Genomic DNA, 8,531 nt, shown 5'->3' with positions numbered 1-8,531 from the left:
AACTAAGACTCTAAACTCAAATAAAAAATAATGAACCTTCAACCTTAAATTCCTATTTGAACAACTTTTTATTGGTACTGATCCATTTGAATCATTAATAAATTAAAATAGCTTACTCAATCTCGACATTTCTTGTTCATAGGCTATTATGAGTTCAAGACAAGCCGCTATGGTGAAATTGGTAGACACGCTGCTCTTAGGAAGCAGTGCTAATGCATCTCGGTTCGAGTCCGAGTGGCGGCATACCATCTTCTAAAAAGGATAAATAGATCTTATAATGAATTCAATTCCCGATTTCCATTTTAGAATTATGTAATTAAGGGACTCTTCTTTTTTAAGATCTTTTATGATATTTTCAACCTTAGAGCATATATTAACTCACATTTCTATTTCGATTGTTTCAATTGTAATTACAATTCATTTGATAACCTTTTAGTCGATGAAATTTTAAAACTATATGATTCGTCTATAAAGGGCACAATAGTTACTTTTTTCTGTATAACAGGATTATTAGTTACTCGTTAGATTTCTTCAAGACATTTCCCACTAAGCGATTTATATGAATCATTAATTTTCCTTTCATGAATTTTATCCCTTATTTATATAATTCCATATTTTTAAAAAAATGTTTTAATTTTAAGTAAAATAACTGGAACAAGTGCTATTTTGACCCAAGGCTTTGCTACTTCAGGTATTTTAACTGAAATACATCAATCTGGAATCTTAGTACCTGCTCTTTAATCTGAGTGGTTAATAATGCACGTAAGTATGATGATATTGGGCTATGCAGTACTTTTATGTAGATCATTATTATCGGTAGCACTTCTAGTGATTACATTTCGAAAATACAGAAAGCTTTTTTCTAAGAGCAATATTTTTTTAAACGAGTCATTTTTCTTGGGTGAAATGTTGTCAAAAATGCTTTATTTTTTTGTGCTAAAAATTATTACAGGTCCCAATTGATTCAACAATTGGATTATGGAGTTATCGGGTTATTAGTTTAGGATTTACTTTTTTAACCATAGGAATCCTTTCGGGAGTGGTATGGGCTAATGAAGCGTGGGGTTCCTATTAGAATTGGGATCCAAAAGAAACTTGGCATTTATTACTTGGATCATATTTTCCATTTATTTACATACTCGAACAAAAAGAAATTCACGGGGTCCAAATTCTGCAATTGTAGCGTCGATATGTTTTCTTATAATTTGAATATGCTATTTTGGGGTCAATCTATTCGGAATAGGTTACATAGTTATGGTTCTTTTCCATCAACATTTAATTGAATTCATGACAAGTTATTACAAGTACAAGAGCGGGCGACGCGTTGTATGAACTAGCATGCGGACCGTGTGAATCAAATATTGTATTGATGATTCACACGATTTTCTACCATATGTAGTTCAATTTCATTGTTTTTACTTAATTCTTAAGTTAAGAGAAGAAAAAAAGAAGACTTTTTTTCATTGTCCAAGAATGTTTTTAAAAACAAACATAGGTTTTTTTATTTCAGTCATCCAATTATCTATAAAAAAAAATAGATAGAATAACTTCGACCTTGTCAACTGCTAATGAAAGAAAGAAATCGGGGTATATACCAATACCTATTACGGGTAAAAAGATGGAGATCGAAAGAAATAACTCTCGCGGTCCAGAATCAAAAAAAGAATCCCTCGGGGCGTTAAATAGCTTGTCTCCATAGAACATCTGGCGTGGCATAGATAATGAATAAATAGGAGTTAATATAATTCCAATTGTCATTACAAAAGTAATTAGTAGTTTTGGCATTAAAAGATATTTTTCGTCGGTAATTATTCCAAAAAATACTATCAATTCGGCAACAAAACCACTCATACCTGGAAATGCAAGGGAAGCCATCGAAAAGCTACTGAACATCGTGAATATTTTTGGCATTGGAATAGCTATTCCGCCCATTTCGTCAAGATAAACAAGGCGCATTCTATCATAAGTCGTTCCCGCCAAGAAAAAAAGTGCAGCACCAATAAATCCATGAGAGATTATTTGTAAAAGGGCTTCATTTAGTCCCGTATCGGTTAGAGAACTAATTCCTATAATTATGAAACCCATATGACAGACAGAGGAATCGGTTATTCTTTTTTTTAAATTCCGTTGGCCAAGAGATTATTTGTATTGTACCTATTATCATCAACCAAGGAGAAAATATAGAATGGGCATGAGGTAATAATTTCATATTAATTCGTATTACTCCATACGCTCTTATTTTTAATGAGATTCAGGCTAGAAGCATACAAGTACTGTAATGTGCTTCTCCATGGGTATCTGGTAACCATGTGTATAGGGGGATAATGGGCGATTTGATAGCAAAAGCAATAAAAAATTCAATATAGAAGATTATTTCTAAAACCACGGGATATGACTGATTAACTGATGTTTCAAAATTTAATGTTAGTTCATTAGAACCATATAAAGCAACACCCAAAACTCCCATTAAGAGAAAAACGGAACCCCCCGCCGTGTACAAAATAAATTTTGTAGCTGAGTACAGACGTTTCTTTCCTCCCCACATGGCTAGAAGTAGATAAACAGGAATTAATTCTAATTCCCACATGATGAAAAAAAGTAAAAGGTCCCGAGACAAAAATGATCCAATTTGGCCATTGTACATTGGTAACATGAGAAAATGAAATAATCTAGAATCTCGAGTAACTGGCCAAGCCGCTAAAGTCGCTAAAATAGTGATAAATCCTGTTAATAAAATGGGTCCTATAGAAAGTCCATCTATTCCTAATATCCAATGGAAATAAAAAAAATCGATCCATTTATAATCCTCTACTAGTCGGATTAATGGATCATCCGATTGGAAATGATAACAAAATGCATAAGTTGTTAGAAGGAGTTCTAAAATACATATACATATCGCATACCACCTAATTACCCTATTTACTTTATGGCGAAGAAAGAAAAATTGATGTGAGAATCAAGTGTGCATGGTTCATGAAGTTTTTGTAAAAATATTGAACCTTAATATTCAACCTTTTATAAAAAAATATTTTATTTCAGACATGTTATTGAAAAAAATGCAATAGCCAAACTCTTTGAGATTTAACCTAAAAAATGGGAATATTCTCTCTTTTTATCATTTAATTAATTTATTCTAAAATTGATCAACATTAAAATAAAGTATTCCAAATAAAATAACAAATAATACAATAATCATGAACATTGATCTAAAAGATGGTTTATGTCCTAGATGAACCCGATCTCTATATTGAGTCGTATTAAATTAAATGAACGTGATTGAAATAAAGTAGAACCTATAATGATTAACCATGGAATGAGTCTGGTTCTATTAGATTTAACATTCTTTTAGAATAGGTGTCTAGACTGGCTATATAATGATTGAACAATTCGAGTTGAAAAGAGACAACTTACTAGTAGTAATGCTTTTTGACTTCACTATTTGTTCTCTCCTTCCTAAAATATGTGACTATAAAAATCCTTTTAGGAACGTAATTGTATCTTTGATATCTCAAAGAAAAGTTTGGGAGCGCAACCACACTTCTAAGTACATAATGTGTGTTAAGTGTCTGTCAAAAAACTTCGATGGGCGCATGATAATACAATTTAATATTATAATATAAACAATATCAAAGTAGTAAATAAGTAGGAATGTATCATATTAACCCAAATTATACAAAATAATAATAAAAAAATAATAAAATTCATAAACCGTCAATATTTAGAAGCTTGAGTTCTAATTATTCTTAGTTGACTCTTCAGCTGTCACACTTCATTGTTTATCCCGCTAAAAGAATGGAGTTTAAAAGAATTCTATTCAGAATATTTTGAAAAAAATATATAATTTTATTCAGGATTTTCACTTGGAATTAAGATTTGAATGTCAAGTAACCTTATTTGGATCTCTAATAAAAAAATTACTTTATTTTTATCGATATACAAACTAAAAGTTCTGGCAAGAAATTATGTTAGCCAAAGTGAAAGTATTAAACAGCTCTCGAGTGACGTGATTTTAGAACAATCACTTAAATTTTGATGCTTATGAGTCTAGAATTATTTAAGTCTCGCCTTCTTTGATTCATTTTAAACATGTTTAAGCTGTATTATTTATATCAATGTGTGTATAGGTAACAATTATTTTCAGCCTTGCCACAAATTGTTTTATTTGTTTGTATATCCCATCTAAAATTTGCTCAATAAACTTTAGATTGTAATGTTTGTCAATTATTATCGACATAATCATACTCCGAATGGTTTAATTTAAAGAATAATTGTTAAAATCATTTAAAAGCCCAAATCATCTTCTAAAAGTCAAAGGACTATATACAAGAAAAATTGTTAAAAGTTAATCATTGCAACTCACTAAAGACAAAGTTCAACAATTAAATTTAATTTTCTGTCTTGTCACAAATTATTTATTTGTTTGTATATCACATCTAAAATTTGTGAAATGTTGTTTAGATGTAATTTTTGTCTATTTTTATCATCGGTCTGATCATACTCCTAATGGTTCAATTATAAATAATAATGATTGAAATCATTTAAAAGCCTATACCACATTTGTTTTCTTTAAGATTTAAACGCTTGAATCTGAATACACATCTAAATAAATAAGATATTGTCTTTAAATTTAAACATGAAATAATTAAAACTATTTGCATTTTAGCATCTGAATGTAGATAAGTAGTCTATATGTACATAGAAGATATATAATTCAAATAAAAATTAATCAAATATTTAAAAAAAAGAATGAAATTATTATTTAATCAAAAAAATGAAACACTTATACTTGTTAGTGGGTGGAGATAGTATGTACTAATGGCGGTAATGGTTATTGTTAGTGGATAGTAATGATGATGGTAGTTATGACGATTGAGATGATCGGTATTCTGGTGACTAACATAATGCTTCCTTCGTTTCACAAAGAATGACCTGATTTGATTTGTCACGGAGTTTAAGAATATAAATAAGACTTTTAAATCATGTGATCTTAAATTAAAATTAGGTCAAATGTACAAAATTGTCATTTGATCTTGTGGGCATAAGCATGCCACGTGAAAAATTGTAATTAAAATGTTACCAAAAAAAGAAAGAGGTCATTCTTTTTTAAATAAACTAAAAATGAAAGGAAAACATTCTTTTTGGGACAGAGGGAGTAATAAATATTATGTTATCATTATATTTTTAGAAGTATGCTAAATTAATACTATTTCTGTCCTTAATTGTTTGTTCATTTTTTTTACTTGTCAATTTTGACAAATTAAGAAAGGAGTCACACTTGCAACGCACGTGTATCCCATGTTATTCAATACCAAATATTTTCAAATGATATAAATAGTTTTAGAATAATTGATGTATTACACAATATTTAAAGGATAAAAATGATGTTTCTGTTAAAACATTCAACACTAATATAAAGTTACTTTATTACTATCCTAAGACTAAGATTGCAACTTGCAGCGATCAATAGAATTTGAAAATTTTCTTATTGTATGGAAACTCTCCTTTTAATCATTTTGGATATCCTATATTATTGGGGGAAAAAAGATTTACTATTTTAATTATATGATTTGCCAAGATTGCTAAATATATAACAGTATGTTTCCATATAAAATGAAAGAAGTTAATTAAACGAATTAATATATCAAGAACAGTAATAACCAATGAATAAAAAGTTACATAAGAACTATAAGATATTGAAATACAAAGTGTAATGGACTAACATTTTTTATTCAATTTATGAAGGGAGAAATTATGTACATGAAAGGTTGTGGATCAATATGTTCAATTGTGGAAGCCCAAAAGTTTAATAATTAAAGTCATTAAAAAGTGCAAAATGATAAGTTGTAACATCTAATCATGTATCTGGTCTAGTTTAAGTGTCATTATTGATTTAATTTTTAAAAAAAAATACTAGAAGAATTTTAATTAAAAACATTAGTAAAGGGCATTTTGGTAATCCAACTTTAAACCTAAAGTCTTTCCATCTAGGCCCCCTAAAGTTGACACGATATTTCACTTACACACCTCAATTGGTGATGTTCATTTTAGACACCTCATGTAGAGTTCCTTGTGTCATTTTGACACCACTTTTTAATATCAACAAACAAATATGATATATGTGTGTTACACTTGCGAATGACATGTAAAATGAAGAATTAAATGACAACATTTGTCATCAATATTAAAAGTAATTTTTTAAATAATTAAATTTGAGTAAAAATAACAATAAACCAGTAAATTAATGATGCATTATATTTCCCCAAATATATACAAAATAAAAAAACCAAATAAAAGAAACTCATGATCCTCCTCTCCAAAGCCCCCTCCCCCATCCACCCAACCCAAAGTCCCCCTCTCATAGTTTTCTCCAACCCTGTAAGATTTAGTGCTTCATTTAATTTTGAAATAAAATTCATCTGTTAAAAGATTTGAAATAACAAAATAATTAAAGTGAGCTGTAACATTCGTTTTTGTTTTAATTCTATGTTATAGAATTTTGAAAGAGGCTTTTTAATTCTACATTACGAATTTTTTAAAAGATAACTTTTATTTTCAATTCATGAACCTATAATAAATTCTATTAATTAAAAGTCTTTTTCTTGCAAAACTTCTGATCTATAAATTGAGTTTCTTTTGGTTGAAAAAGATGAGAATTAAAAAAAATTACTTTCCCTTGAAAAACACTTGTGAGACATTAATCAAAAGATGAAATCACCAATTCAAAAATAGAAGAGCAGCATTCTTGAATGCGACTTGTTTTGTGGCTTAGTTGAATCCCGAAGATAGATTTGCTATTTTTTCTTCCGATTGTCGTGGGAGAGACTCCAACTATCTTCAAGAAACGTATTAACGTGTCTCTAAGTCAAGCAAGTTTTGTTTTGGATTCCTTGTATTTTTTTCATTCTTGTTTAGTTGTTCTAACAATTTGAAGATAGTTGTCTCTATGACATCCACATCAATAACAAACAGTGTTTCAAATTTTCCTAGTTCTAATTTTGAAATATTTGATGGCAAAGATTTTTCTAGATGGCGTAAAAAGATGGAATTCTTTTTAAGACGATTAAAGTTGGCATATGTTCTTGAAAAACCTTGTCCTGAGGCTCCTAGTTCTGAGGTAGCAACGGACGAGACTACTTTAATTAAAGAACAAACTGTCAAATGACAAGATGATGATTACTTATGCAAGAATTATATTCTTCGAGGAATGTTCAATATATATTATGATAAATATTATATTTAGTGCAAATTTGCTAAGGAGATTTGGGATACTCTTAAAGCTATCCATTTAGAAGAAGAGGCGAGTTCAAAGAAATTTCTTGTTTCAAATTATATTGAGTTCAAAATGGTTGATGACAAGTTAATCACTTAACAAGTACAAGAATTTCAACTTATAGCTAATAAAATTGTTATATCTGAAATTGCTCTTCATGAAAACCTTCATGTTGGTTCTATTGTCTCAAAACTTCCTCCATCTTGGAAGGAGTACAAAAGAAAACTCTTACACAAGAAGGAAGATTAGGATCTTGAACAATCACTGCAACACTTGCAAATTGAACAAGAGACATGATACCGTGACAATAACATCTTGCAGGAGCCCATCATGAAAGCTCATGTTGTTGAAGAAAAGATCAAAAAGGAACCTGCCAATGATAAATTTTTGAAGGCAAAGAAGAGTAAAAATTTCAAGCGTCCTAAAATTCTAAGTTGAATGAATGTTATCATTGTCATAAAATTGGTCACTATGCACATGATTGTAAAATTCTTAAATCTGGAAAAGAAGAAAGAAAAGTCAAATAACAATACAAAAAATGAACTGGTGGCAATGGTCACAGAAGCATTTATAGCGAGAGATCAAGTGAAATGGTGGATAGACACTGGTGCAACTTGTCATATATCAGGTAATCGAGATTCTTTCTAAATCTATANGGGGGGGGGGGTAATGTTTTGCATATGGGAAACTCATCATCTGCTAAGGTTGTGGGAAAAGAAACTGTTGAACTGAAATTCACTTGCCAAAAGATGGTCACACTGATAGACGTATTGCATGTTCTTGATATTCGAAAGAATTTTGTGTCAGGTATACTTCTTTGGAAGCATGATTTTAAAATGATATTTGAGGCAAATAAATTTATTTTTTCTAAACAAGGCATGTTTGTTGGAAAAGGTTATGCTACAAATGGCATGTTCAAACTCAATATTGAATATGAAAATATTTCTGCTTATGTTGTGGAGTCTTTAGATTTATGGCATGAAATTCTTGGTCATGTGAATTTTAGATCCATTCAACTTATTATGAAAAATGGATTTATTAAAGACTGTGGAAAGGATCATGTTGTTAAGTGTATTACTTGTAGTAAATGTAAAATAACAAATAAGCCTTTTAAGTCTGTTGAAAGGATATTCACACTTTTCGAGGTAATCCACACTGATATTTATGAGATGGATTGTTTATCACATCATGGAAAAGAGATATTTTATCACTTTCATTACCGATTACTCAAGGTATACATATGTTTTCCTATTAAAAACAA

This window comes from Solanum pennellii, chromosome 11 (genome assembly GCF_001406875.1).
Source record: "Solanum pennellii chromosome 11, SPENNV200".
Lineage (NCBI taxonomy): Eukaryota > Viridiplantae > Streptophyta > Magnoliopsida > Solanales > Solanaceae > Solanum > Solanum pennellii.
This window is presented reverse-complemented; position numbering follows the sequence as displayed.